General features: G+C 49.4%; 1 protein-coding gene across 5 annotated transcripts in view; it reads left to right on the top strand.

The window, feature by feature from the left end:
• Nucleotides 1-12858, top strand: part of ATXN2L (ataxin 2 like) — a 976149-nt gene that overhangs the window by 927620 nt on the left and 35671 nt on the right. The window lies entirely within an intron of this gene.

Below are 12858 nucleotides of genomic sequence, written 5' to 3'. Positions count from 1 at the left end.
CAAAAGGACACAATACAAATGGTTCCTTTACAAGAACAAGGAACAGGGGTTTACTCGCATTTTCTAATTCCCAAAAAGGACGGGACACTAAGACCAATTCTCGACCTCAGGCCCCTCAATCATTACATACAATCAGATCATTTTCATATGATCACCTTGCAGCAGTGGGAGCACTTGTTGTAACAAGGCGATTTCCTTACAACACTAGACCTAAAGGACGCCTAGTTCACCATTCCTATACATCCTGCTCACAGAAAGTGTCTAAGGTTTATACTAGAAGGACAACATTACCAGTTCAAAGTCCTTCCATTCAGAGTGACAACGGCACCACGGATACTCACAAAGTGCCTAGCAGTAGTAGCAGCACATCTCAGGAGACAACAAATACGTCTTTCCTTATCTAGACGATTGGCTCATAAAAGCCAAGTCATTCAATCAGTGTGTCCAACACACACATCAGACAATTCAAACATTGCACGACTTAGGGTTCACAATCAGTTACACCAAGTCGCACCTACAACCCTCTCATATACATCAGTATCTAGGGGCTACAATAAACATGTCTACAGCTTTAGCCTATCCCAGTCCATTAAGGATACAGAGCATTCAAGCCTTAGTCACAGCCTTTCAACATCAACAATCTCTGCAAGCCAGAGCGTTCATGAGACTAATAGGCATGATGGCATCTTGCATCTTTATTGTACCATATGCAAGACTGCAGATGCGTCCGTTACAGGAATGTCTAGCACAACAGTGGAACCAGGCTCAAGGTCAACTAACAGACCTGGTGTTGGTAGACAGCAGCACACATCGCTCTCTGCAGTGGTGGAACACCAAAAACTTGACAAAAGGGTGGCCGTTCCTCGAACCTGTTCCACAACTAGTGCTCACAGCAGACGCATCTCTCACAGGATGGGGAGCCCATCTCCTACATCATACAACTCAAGGACAATGGAACAGTCGACAAAAAGTGTTCCATATCAACCATCTAGAGCTGCTAGCAATATTCTTAGCACTCAAAACATTCCAAGTACAAGTACAAAGCAAAGCTGCCTTAATCCGGACGGACAACATGACAGCCATGTATTATATACAAAAACGGGTGGACACACTCTCTACAACTGTCCCAGCTCGCACAGAACATTTGGAAATTCCACAATACATATATCTGTTGGCAGAGTGCCTTCCAGGAGTTCACTATCAGATAGCAGATCTGCTGAGTCGGCAGACACAACAAATTCACGAATGGGAAGTACATCGCAAGTTCTTCAACCATTCTTCCATAAGTGGGGTCATCCAGACATAGATCTGTTCGCCACACACAAAAATGCAAAATGCCCAACCTTCGCCGCCAGGTTTCCACACCCGCTGTCCGAGGGCAATGCGATATGGATGAACTGGAAAGGCAGATTTGCGTACGCTTTTCCGCCAATACCACTAATACCATTAGTAGTATGCAAGCTCAGACAACAGTCTCTCAAATTAATCCTGGTAGCTCCCACGTGGGCACGCATACTGTTGTTCACCACGCTGCTAGAACTCTCTCTAGTTCCACACCAAAAGTTACGACTTACTCCATCCCTGCTAACGCAGAACCATGGAGACATCTGACATTCAGACCCGAATCAACTGAATTTGACGATCTGGCTCCTGAAGTCTTAGTTTGGTTATCTTAACCTACCACCAGACTGTGTGAACGTAATTAAAGAGGCCAGGAGACCTACTACCAGAGCTTGTTATGCTGCTAAATGGAAGAGATTTGCCATTCATTGCAACAATAACCAAATTGATCCCCTGGATGCTTCCATCCAGAATATCATTTGCTACCTTTTACATTTACAAAGCTGTAACTTGGCATATTCATCCATACGCCTGCACCTTGCAGCATATTTACAAAATGGACAACATCTGTCTTTTTTCCCCGAATACCTGCAATTAAAGCATTTATGGAAGGATTGAAAAGAATCATCCCACCCAGGTTGCCACCTTCTCCAGTGTGAAACCTAAACGTTGTTCTTACAAGACTCATGGGACCCCCTTTTGAGCCTTTACATAAATGTGAACTGCAATTCTTCACGTGGAAAACAGCTTTCCTTATTGCTATTACCTCTCTCAGAAGAGTAAGTGAGATACAAGCTTTCACAATACAAGAACCATTTCTACAACTACATCGTAACAAAGTGGTTTTAAGAACTAATCCAAAATTCCTTCCAAAAGTCATTACTCCTTTTCATTTAAACCAATCTGTAGAGTTACCTGTGTTTTTCCAAAACCCTGACTCTGTAGCAGAAAGAGCTCTACACACTAGACGTTAAAAGAGCTCTTCTCTATTATATAGATAGGACCAAATCTTTTCGTAAAACAAAGCAATTGTTTGTATCTTTCTTTCCACCACATAAAGGCAACCCCATCTCTAAAGCTGGAATTGCAAGGTGGATTGTAAAATGTATACAAATATGCTATCAAAAAGCAAAACGTACATTAACAGTTCCTCCTAGAGCGCACTCCACACACAAACTAGGAGCCTCTATGGCTTTCTTAGGGAACATCCATGGACATCCTTTTTCTTTACTTCTACTAACTCCATCATTTCCCATCATGGCGAAAAACAATCTAAGGATGGAGCTGATGCCCATGCGTACTATCGTCCAAGGGATGAGTCGCCTATCTCGTGACTACAAAGACTTCTTCCAAGACAACAACATGCAATCATCCGAGCCCAACACCAGGTGGCGATCTAATGTTAAGTATAGCAATCTGCAGCTCTACATGCCAAGAACAGATGCATACTGGTAAGTAGCATTTTCCTTAGCTTACACGTCTATCAGACTACACCTTGCTGCCATTGCAGCATATTTACAAAATAGACAACATCTATCTCTGTTTAGAGTACCTGCTATAAAAGCTTTCATAGAAGGACTCAAAAGAATAATCCCTCCCAGAACGCCACCTTCACCAGTGTGGAGCTTAAACATTATTCTTACACGGTTAATGGGACCTCCCTTTGAACCGTTACATAAATGTGAATTGCAATTCCTAACTTGGAAAGTAGCTTTCTTAGTAGCTATTACTTCTCTCAGAAGAGTCAGTGAACTACAAGCATTTACCATTCAAGAACCCTTTTTGCAAATGCATCATAACAAAGTGGTTCTACGCACTAATTATAAATTCCTTCCAAAAGTCATTTCACCATTTCATCTAAATCAATCTGTTGAGCTGCCCGTTTTTTTGCACAGCCACAAACAGTTGCAGAAAGAGCTCTACACACCTTAGACGTCAAAGGAGCATTACTGTGCAACATCGAAAGGACACAAACATTTCGTAAAACTAAACAACTTTTAGTGTCTTTTTCACCACCACATGAAGGCAACCCCATATCAAAATCAGGGATAGCTAGGTGGATTGTTAAATGCATACAAATATATTACCAGAAAGCCAAATGTACGTTAACAATTCCTCCAAAAGCCCATTCTACAAGGAAAATAGGGGCTTCAATGGCTTTCTTAGGGAAAAATTCCCTAGATGATGTATGCAAAGCAGCTACAAGATCTACACCGCATACATTCACAAAACATTATTGTGTAGATATGCAAACTAAACAACAAGCCACTGTGGGCCAGGCTGTACTAAAAACTCTGTTTCAAACTACTGCAACAGATGCTGGTGGTCGCCGCTAGGTGTGGGTACTGCTATACAATCTATGCACAGTGTGTAATCTGCAGCTCATATGCCTCAAACGGAAAATGCTACTTACCAGTATGCATCTGTTCTTGGCGTGTGGAGCTGCAGAGTTGCACACGCCCACCCGCCTCACCGGCTACCTGTATCTGTTCCAGTATTATCTTAATTGGATACAAATCACATGGACATGACTACTTCTTGTACAGCTCCATCACTTCCCCAATGGCGAAAAACAATCTGGGGACCGAGCCGATGCCCATGCGCAGTATCATCCAAAGGAGGAGTCACCTATCCAGTGGCTTCCAAAGACTTTTCTACAACAAAACAAATTGCAAACATCCGGGCCCAACACTAGGTGACCATCTATGCACAGTGTGTAACTCTGCAGCTCTACATGCCAAGAACCAGATGCATACTGGTAAGTAGCATTTTCCTTGCTATCTGTTACACCTACAACGTGCTAACGTAGCATATACATCTATACAATGCATCTTGCCGCAATAGCGGCTTACCTACAAAACAGACACCACTTGTCTTTGTTTTGTGTACCCGCTATCAAAGCCTTTATGGACGGACTCCAAAGAATCATTCCTCCTAGACTTCCACCTTCTCCCGTGTGGAATCTTAATATAGCCCTTACAAGACTCATGGGCCCACCAGTTGAGCCTTTGCACAAATGCAAACTACAGTTTCTGACTTGGGAGGTAGCCTTCCTTATAGCCACCACCTCTCTTAGAAGAGTTGGTGAGCTCCAGGCACTAACCATACAAGAACCATTTTTACAGATTCACCAAAATAAAGTGGTTCTTAGGACTAACCCAAACCTTTTACCCAAAGTCATTTCTGCTTTTCATCTCAGTCTGTTGAGTTTCTCGTGATTTTTCCTCAAACAGACTCCGTAGCAGAACATGCTCTTCACACATTAGACGTGAAAAGAACAATACTTTATTACATTGAAAGAACCAAATCTTTTAGGAAAACTAAACAACTCTTTGTTGCTTTTTCTCCACCACATAAAGGCAATCCCATTTCAAAAGCAGGTATTGCACGGTAGATAATTACGTGCATCCAAATATGCTACCTTAAAGCTAAACGCACCTTAACAATTCCCCATAGAACGCACTCTAGATGAAAACTAGGGGCTTCTATGGCATTCTTAGGGAACATACCCTTAGACATTTGCAAGGCTGCAACATGGTCTACACCACACACATTCACAACGCACTATTGTGTAGATGTGTTAGCGAAACAATAAGCTAGTGTGGGACAGGCAGTTTTAAGAACACTATTTCAGACCACTGCAACAGATACAGGTTAGCCACCGCTTGGGAGATAACGGCTGTATAGTCTATGCTAAAGCATGTGATCTTCAGCTCATATGCCTCGAAAGGAAAATGCTTCTTAGCCAGTATGCATCTGTCATTGGCATGTAGAGCTGTAGATTCATATGCACCCACTGCCTCCCCGGGTACCTTTTCCTGTTGCAGTATTAGCTTACTTAGATAAATTATACATGGACATCACTTTCTACTCTTGCTAATTCCATCATCACCCTTACGGCAAAACAATGCCCATGCGCACTATCACCGAAAGGAAGAGTCACCTACCTCGTGACTACAAAGACTTCTTCAAAGAAAAACAAAGTGCAAACATCCGGACCCAACACCAGAAGGCGATCTATGCTAAAGCATATGAATCTACAGCTCTACTGGCCAAGAACAGATGCATACTGGGTAAGTAGCATTTTCCTTCTAGAACCAAGACAAGCCTGGCCCATGTAAGTTAAATAAGTGCATTGCAATGTATTATTATGCAGTGTTTACAAGTGAATGCAAGTTCAAATGCAGTTGTTTGAGATACAGGTAAGTCATGGTATTGAAATTACTTTTTAGATGACTTTTTCTACTCAGTGTGATATACCTGGATGTCACACTGGGACATTTCGTAGAGAAAATGTAAGTAAAACTAGTTTTGCACTATTGTTATTTTTCAGGTTTCCATACACATCAACTCCACACTTAAACATTTTTCAGAGAAAACAGTCAGTAGGTTCCTATGGAGAGAAATGAAGTTAACGGTTGCCAGGTAAGTAATCAGTCTTTGAGGTTGAGCTTCTGGGGTAGAACAAGGGTTCCCCCAGGGTCAAGGATGCACTCTTGTTACACCCTCAGCGACACTAGGGCAGCTGGGTGCATATTGCTGAGGCCCAATGTTATCCAAAGGGGCATAGGGGGCCTCTGCTTCGCGGCTGCTTACGAGCAGGCCACTGAGTTGTGGGAGCAGAGTTTCTGTTAGTCTCAGGGTAAAGGGGTATCCTGTTTAGCACACAAAGGGCACCCGTAGGGGCGGCAGGGTACTGTTTTGGCGTTGGGTGCCCTGTTTGCATTGGGAATTTTTTTCGTTTTTTTTCAGTTGCAGGCTCGGTCCAGGAAGACTTCCGGCAGGAACCAATAGCTGGGCAGGTAAGTTGGAGGGCTTAGGAACGTAGGTGCACCTCTGGTTCTCTTCTTCAGGGCGCTGGGTGACTGGATGCAGGGGTGACTTTTGAGGTCGAATTTCGCCCTACCAGCCCATTCACGGTTGGGAGGGTCTCTGTGCAGCAGCTGCAGGCAACGTCGGAGAGTCCTGGAGGGGGTCAACCCATGGTGGACTCAGGCTCTGGAACGTTGGGGGACCTCGCTGGGACCGGTGGGCCACTCGAACTCTGGCTGTAGGCGACGTGTGCAGTGGTTGTTCCAGGCATCAGGTTTCTTTGTCCTCAGCAGGCCATCTGTCTGGGAGTTTTCGTTTGAACAGAGCTGTTTACAGGCGATCTGCTTGTTGAAGGCAGTCAGTCCACCCAGGGTTCTGAGGTTCGCTGGCAACAGGACAAGGCGACTTTTAGCATAGGATCTCTGGAAATTGCAGACGGGCTGGTAGGGCTGGGGCCAAGTCAGTTGTTTTCTGCAGTCTGCTCTGCTGGGCGTCTTCTTTGTCCTTTTTCTTCTTAGGTTGCAGTAATCTGCCTTCTTGTTTCAGGGCTGCCCCCTAAATGCTGTATTTAGGGGGCGTTTTAGGGGTTTCGGTCAGTAGCCAATGGGCTACTGACCTTGGGATGACTACACCCTTGGTGTGCTCACCCCACATGTGGGAGTGAGCACAATCCCTAATCCTTATTGGGGAGTGCCTGCCATCTGCAAGATGGCGGACACTGAAAAGTGTGTTTCACCTCGCCTCCCCCACCTGAGGGGTGGGGTTTGCAGAGGGGGATACACCTTCTAGGTTGGCTAAGGCTTGGGCCAAAGCCAGGCAGAGACCACCACTCTAGTCAGGGCAAGGGAGTTACACGCCAAAGATAACCCCTGCTCACCCCCTTGGTAGCTTGGCACGAGCAGTCAGGCTTATCCCGGAGGCAATGTGTAAAGCGTTTGCGCAACACACACTCACAGCAGCAACACACTAGGCACACCACAAAAGGAACTCCACACAAGGTTATATATAAAAATAGCCTTTGTATTGTTATCACATTAGATCATAATCACACAATGTACACTGTGCCAACGGGCACAAGACAGTATTTACAGGGGATTATTTACACATGAAAGGGCCAATTGGGCCACTGTCAAAACCAGCACAAATCACAAATGGTAAATGTAGCACAAATAGTAAACAAACCAGTTACTACTGGTAAAGATCTGACCTCAAAATTATCCTCACATTAGACCTAGAACATAGTAGGCAATAATTTCATAAGCCTAACCACCTTAGGCAACAATTAGCATGAACACAGAGTGCCCCAATCGGAAACACAACACACGGAAACTGGCCCCGGGTCAACTGGCCTCTCTCAGGGGCTCAAATGCCCTATGTCCCGCAAAAGTCAGGACTGGCTGCACATGCAGGAAGTAAGAGTGCGCATTTTCACAACTTAAACGTGCAAGTGCCCTACTACTTGCTGGGCAGCTGTAAAAATGAGCATTGGCACCAGCGTGCCTCTTGAGCCTCTCTCTGGGTTTTTTGAAAACAATATCCTGCCCCACGTTGCAGTTGCCCGCTCCTGCAGTGCAACTGTGGCCAAGGGGAGCCCCACTCGGGGGCTACACAGGAAAGAAGTAATTGTGCCCAAAAGAAGAATGTTGCAGCGGCCACCAACTGCGGTGCCGCTGTGTAGCAACATGAGTCACTGGCTTCTCACTGCTGCGGTCCGGGAGAACACAACCAAAGAAGGAAAATGAGAGGCTCAGCCCCACTCACCGTGTTCCCTGGGGACTTCGTCATGGGTAGCGAGGCCAGCGCTGGCAGCGGTACTCAGTCATTTGCGGCTAGGGTAGGCACCGACAATGTGCCTTGGGCCGCCCTCCGCCTCTTCTGCCAAAAATGGCACAGGACGCGGGGCTCTCCCTCACGCAGGGGAGCTCCGCTCTCAATACCGGCTGCAGCCTTCTTCAGCGTGCGGGGCTCTCCTGACTGCACCGAAGCGCGGGCGGGGTGGGCTCCTGCCGGGCCCAGGCTCCACTCGCCAGTACACGCAGGGCTCTCCACGAGCACAGGTGCTCCGCTGGTCCACCCGCCCACTTCCGGCTGGCTTCTGGGCCTCGCCCGGAGTCAGGCGGACTTTGCCTGGCTTTTGGGTCGGGCCGGCAGCAATTTTCTCGGTGGTGGCAGTACGGGGTAGGCTCCAGTCTCCACGAGGACATCTGCAAGGTGGGCACCCGTCTTCCTGAGCGCAAAAGGCGGCATGGGTACCCGCAGCCAATCCCAAACACAGGGTGGGCACCCGTCCTCCAGGTGCCGATGCGGGGTGGGCTCCCGCTAGTTTTTTAGCATAAATTAGCGGGGTGGGCCCCCTCTAAGTTTCTAAAAGGGGCATAATAACGTGGCTTAGGCTCCTGCTGAAACCGGCAAAACGCGGGGTGGGCTCCCGCTTTCCCCATGCCAAGGAGGGGTAGTCCCACCCAAGTCAGCTTTGCCCTGCAGGCCCCCAGCAGTCCTCCTGGGCAGAAATATAGCGCTCACAAGGACAAAAGTCCAGCGCTCTGTCAAAAATAAGTAAAGGGTTGCTCGGGGATAAAAAGTCCAGAGTAGGCCCTGTGGGATGAAAGGGGGCGGGGGCAAAGGGCTGGGCCCAGGTAGGCCAGCTCACAGGGCCCTCTAGCTGGGAGGCAGTCGCCAGTGGCGGTTCCTCCTGGAGCCCAGCAGCAGGCCCCCTCAAGTCAGGAACAGCACAACAGAACACCATTTCATGGGGTCACTGCCCCAATATTTATATTAGCAAATCCCTTTGTCACTGCACAGGGCTTTGGGATACCAGTTAGGACTGGTTTAGAGGGGCTTTGGAGCACTTTGTTTTGCCCAGTTCCTCTCTCCTTTGTCAGGTGGGGGCTCAGTGATCAGACGCACCACAGGGGGCGGCTCCAGCATTGTGGAGGGAAGGCGCAGTCCTTTTCAGGTCCCAGGTGTAACTCCTCCCTCCCATCTGCGTGCAGATCTCTCTATTCCACCACTGGGCTGACTCCCCCTGGCTCCTGGAGCCACCCACACCTCTTGGCTCCTGTCAATCACAAGCTAGACATGCAATTCACAATAGGCAGGCAGACACACAGTACACAGAAATGCCAACTTCTAAAAGTGGCATTTCTCCACCAGTCACCATAAATCTGTGCACACCATTGCGCAGCATTTATCCTCACGATTTTTTACATACTAAACTCGTCCGTGCACTCCTCATACCAGGAAATACCATAGACACACATATCCCCCATGCATTCCCATGGGAGGGCAGACCAATCTCACCACACGCAATCAGTGCGCGCACGCACTCTACACTGGGCCACAGTGTTAAAGTGCCTAGAGGCCTAAAACCACTACCATCATGTAAGAGCTTAAAGCAAAAAGTTCAGGGGTAAACCTACCAAGAGGGCCAAGTCCAACAGGGGCGTTTTAGGGGTCTTGGTCAGTAGCCAATGGGCTTCTGACCTTAGGGTGACTGCACCCTTGGTGTGCTCACCCCACTTGGGGGAGTGAGCACAATCCCTATCCTGATTGGGGAGGTCCTGCCATCTGCAAGATGGCGGGCACTGATGAGTGGTCTTCACCTCGTCTCACCCACCTATGGGGTGGGGTTTGCATAGGCGGGTACACCTTCTGGGCTGGCAAATTTTTCCTGCCTGTCTTCCCGTCGAAAAGGAGGGGAGACCTAGGGGGCCTGCTCCTGATAACATGAGAGGGGCAGAGGAGGAGGGGGTTCGGTCAGCACACCGCCGCCACCACACAACGAAGGAACCAAGGCTGGGGCGTCTCACTCTGAGACAAAGGAACCTCATGGGAATTTGCTGACTGTCCGCCGTGGGTCTCCCCACTTATCTGGGGTTGCTTCCCTAGTCCAGCCGATCATCTCAAAGGGGAGGCTCACTTTCTTTAGGTAACCATTCTCTTCTGGGATTTTGAGGATGATCAGTCACTGGCCCACTGCCGGAACAGACCAGCTTGCCTTGATAGCTCTTGTGAGTGCCCTCAGAACTGGGAGGCCGATCCCCTTGCTGCTAGCTGTGCAGCCTGGCCTACTGCGAGCCAGGTATGCGCCATCTTAAGGTCAGGCAGACCACGTTCTTCGCTCCGCGTGACTTCCCAAGGGGCCAGGCGGTCTGGGGGTTCCGAACGTCATTCTGCATGCATCTACTGCCGTTACCTACCCACCTTATTCCTGCCACTGTCGACTGGCCGCTTGTCCCCGCTGCTCACCTGTTTCCTTTGTCGCAGACTGGAGCTGAAGACGCTTGCCTTGGTGTTCGAGGCATGTGGGCTGCTAAATTCATATCTTAGCATTAGATCGCCGCCTAGTGTTGGGTCCGGATGATCGCACATTGTTGTCCTGGAAGAGTCTTCGAAGTATCCTGAGATAGGTGGCTCCTCCCCTGGACTACAGTGCGCATGGGCATCGGCTCCATCCCCAGATTGTTTTTTTCCGCCATTGGGTTCGGATGCGGTCTCGACGTCTCTCTGTCGGAACCGAGAAAAACTAACTTTTTACGGCCAAAAGGCCTTGTATTCTTTGCGTCGGTATTGTTTGCGCACGGTCTTGAGTTCTTCCGTCTCTTGGAGTCGGAATCAACGGAGTGCTTGCACTCTTCGGACATCGAGGCCTTCTCATCGCGACACGACGCAACTTTCCAGCATGGAGCGGAGTCCGTTTAAGTACTGTCCGCTCTGTGGGTCCAAATACCCACATATCGACGTGCACCCGGTCTGTAACAAATGCCTTTCACCAGACCATAACGAAGACAACTGCAGGGCCTGCGCAAAATTCAGGTCAAAAAAGACACTCAAGCTTCGGCGCGCGGTGCGCCTTGAGGCCAGACAAGCGGCCCCGGCTCCAGAAAACATCTTCGGCGACCGAGAAGAGGAGGACCAGAGCCATCATCTTCAAATCTCCCCGCCCGAGACGGAGGTCGAGGCAGATCCGGAAGACGACGACGGAGTCGTGGATCAAGGCCTTGAATACGTCGACGAGGTAGGGGACGTCGAAGAGATTTATGGGGCCGCGGAAGATAGCTCAGGGGACGAGCTATGCCCCGAAGGTTACGAAGATCAAGATCGGGTCACGGGATCGCCTGTCGGCCTTACCCAAGACCCCGTACCGCAAGCCTCGGCCCCGCCTTCAGGCCCGGCCACGGACATACTTGCTGCGCAGCCCGTATCGAAACCGAAACTGAAACCTTCGGTATCGACTACACCTAAAATGGCCGACCCGAAAACGAAACCGAAACTTATCGATTCGAACGACCCTAAGATGGCGGCCGTACCACCAAAAACGACGACACCCGCTGCTTCATCGACTCCGTCGACCTCCGGTCCACAAAAGTCGAAGAAATCTGTCGATTCCACTGGGTCGAAATCGGCGCCAGAGGAGGGATCCTCTAAGAAGGGTGGTCGGCACGGGTCAACCGCTGCGACGCCGTCAAAGCCCGCCAAAGCCAGCGACACGGCTCCGGTTCCGACTGGGACTCCGTTAGTCGGACGTGTGGTGGTGATGGAGCCGACAAAATCACACGGATCGAAGGCTGGCACATCTGCGCATCGGTCCAAGGACTCTGGGTCGGCGGCTGCGGCATCGTCGTCCAAGACTCAGAAGGGCCAACAGGACGTCGGATCCGAGGGCAAGGTCAAGACCTCCTCGTCGGCGCCAAGGGCCGCTGTAAGTGACGCGTCCCTCGTCGCCGCTTCACTACAGAGAATCAGGGAGAAGGCCTCTGCTACGCCGGCTCCGATGCCATCGCCACAGAAGCCGATGGACATTCCGGTGAAGCCTGCGGGTAAACTTCTCTTCCTTCTGCCGCCAAAAGAGACGCCGAAGGCCTTTTCAACAAAATCGACGCCAAAGAAGTCGGATTCTTCGACGGCAGGGGCACTTTCAAGTCGGGTACTCGACTCTGAAGAGGATTCGGAGCGTTTTATCGACGCAGACACGGGCAAATTGACCCTTTACAAGAGGAGGATCACTTCACAGCCAGTGGACTCCTATGTCGTCCCCCTAAAGAAAAAAAGGCTTCCTGAAGACGCTTCAGGCCTCATGGAACCTATCCAGCCTCCTCCAAGAAGGAGCCCAACTCCTTCCCCAGAACACTCTGAGGGTGAAGGATATGTTGAAGATGACCAATACACTTTCCCCATCAATGAACCAGATGCACAACCGGATTCATATGATGACATTGGTGACCAAGGCACCCAAGATGTGGGGCAAGACCCACAGCCTTTCACTGCACGTGCATCCCCAACAGAAGATTCTGCAGGTTTTCATGCACTCATTGAACGGGCAGCTGCTAATCATGATGTGGACATGCATGCTGACCCAGTAGAAGAAGACTTTCTATTTGACACTTTTTCAGTCTCTGAACGGACAGTAAAGACACTGCCTATGCTCAAAGGGGTCCTCAAACATGCTGCGGACATCTTTAAGGAACCTACCAGGGCGAGAGTGGTCAATCCACGTATCGAAAAAAAGTACAGACCAGCACCTGCAGACCCTGCATACATTCGGGGACAGTTGCCGCTTGACTCCCTGGTGGTCGCAAATGCCCGCAAAAGGGCCAACTCCCAAACAACGGGTGAAGCTCCTCCCCCGGATAAGGAGTCCAAAGTGCTAGAGGCAGGAGGCAAAAGGGTCGCTGCACAGGCTGCCAATTTTTGGCGTATTGCAAA

Source organism: Lissotriton helveticus, chromosome 7 (genome assembly GCF_964261635.1).
Source record: "Lissotriton helveticus chromosome 7, aLisHel1.1, whole genome shotgun sequence".
NCBI lineage: Eukaryota > Metazoa > Chordata > Amphibia > Caudata > Salamandridae > Lissotriton > Lissotriton helveticus.
Note: the sequence above shows the minus strand (reverse complement) of the source record. Positions and strands in the feature narration are given on the sequence as shown.